General features: G+C 39.6%; 1 protein-coding gene across 1 annotated transcript in view; it reads right to left on the bottom strand.

Moving 5' to 3' along the window:
• DLGAP1 (DLG associated protein 1) overlaps nucleotides 1–1752 on the bottom strand; it is a 342771-nt gene that overhangs the window by 59357 nt on the left and 281662 nt on the right. The window lies entirely within an intron of this gene.

A 1752-nucleotide genomic window follows, 5' to 3' on the forward strand; every position in this document is an offset into this window, starting at 1 on the left:
GAACTTTATTTCATACTAAGCTTTACCTATATAGGCAGTCCCTGGGTCACCGACAACCTGCCATAGAGCATTCTGTGTACTTACATACAAGCTCCCAAGGGTCCCCATAAGATAATTTGTAGTTAAATGATTAAATCAATAATTTAGAAACTCGATTCTTCCATGCATGCAAACAAACCCGCATGACATAAGTGTTTCATCGGTCACCGAGCAGCACCTTTAAACTAGTGGCTAGTCTCATGGACAGACAGAGAAGCAGCTGATAAAAACACAAGAATACAAAGAATCAGAAGTTCCAGAGCTGAGAAAATTACACAAAAGAATTAGCTGAAGCCTTTCATCTCATTTGAGAAGGATTCGCTAAGCTTGAGGAGCAAGGTGAGCAGTTGACCAGGCAGTTAGTGAGGACATAGGCTGCTGAGGACAAAGAGTGCCATGGCATCATAGCTCACTGCATCCTCAAACTCTTGGGCTCAAGTGATCCTCTTACCTCAGCCTCCCAAGTAGCTGGGACTACTAACTTTTTTTCCCTCTCATCCATGATGAGAAGGAAAAGGCTGCGCAAACAGCCCTAGATACCTTCCTTTCTCTCTCTTTTTTCTCTCTTTCTCTTTCTTTTTCTTTTGAGACAGAGAAGAAGGCAGTGGCCTCATCATACCTCATAGCAACTTCAAACTCTGGGCACATTGGGATCCTCCTACCTCAGCCTCCTGAGTAGCTGGGACAGGGGGATGTCACCATGTTGCCCAGGTTAGTCTCAAAAACCTAACCTCAAAGGTCCTTCTTTTCACCTCCAACTCCTAACATGCTTGGATGACAGGCAGGAACCACTGCATCCAGCCTCCGTTTTGTTTTCTAATGCACTTATCTCTACATCCACCATTAGTAATCCCTCCCTTTAATTGGTTGTTCTTTTTCCAGCTTTGTAAATTGAATGTTTGGTTTATATTAAAATATTCTTTCCTTAATTATGAAAGAACATATGACTATTAATTCTTCTTAGATCACGGCTATGGCCATAACCCATGGTGATAATTTATGAGATTCCTATTATTATTTATTTCATAATAATCTTGAATTTATTCCTTAACCCAAATATATTTTTAATGTTTTAATATTTTCAAATGTTTAGATTTCATTCTATGTTTAGTATTAATTTCTATTTTTACATGTGTATACATTTATGGGGTACAAATGCAATTTGGTTACTTTCATAGACTATGTATCAGAGCTAATGTGATTGATTTAGTCTTCATTTATCTTTGAAATGATAGTAATAATTCATTTTTTTTATGTTTTATTTGCTTGTTTGTTTATTCGTTTATTTATTGAGACAGACAGTCACTCTCTCACTCTGGGAAGAATGCCATGGCATCATAGCTCACAGCATCCTCAAACTCTTGGGCTTAAGTGATCCTCTTACCTCAGCTTCCCAAGTAGCTGGGACTACTAACTTTTATAATGTTTATGGAAAAGTCCAGGAACAGTGGCTTACACCTATAATCCCAACACTTTGGGAGGCTGAGGTGGGAGGACGTTTGAGCTTGTGAATTGGAGACCAGCCTAAGCTACAGTGAGACCCCATCTCTAAAAATAGCCTGGTATTGCAGTGAGTGTCTGTAGTCCCAGTTACTCAGGAGGCTGAGAAAAGAGAATCACTTGAGCTCAAGAGTTAGAGAGGTTGCTGTGAGCTATAATGCCAGGGCACTCTACCGGGGATGACGAAGTGAGACTCTGTCTAAAAAAAAAAAA

This window comes from Otolemur garnettii, unplaced genomic scaffold, assembly GCF_000181295.1.
Source record: "Otolemur garnettii isolate 467f Iridium unplaced genomic scaffold, OtoGar3 scaffold00213, whole genome shotgun sequence".
Taxonomy (NCBI): Eukaryota; Metazoa; Chordata; class Mammalia; order Primates; family Galagidae; genus Otolemur; species Otolemur garnettii.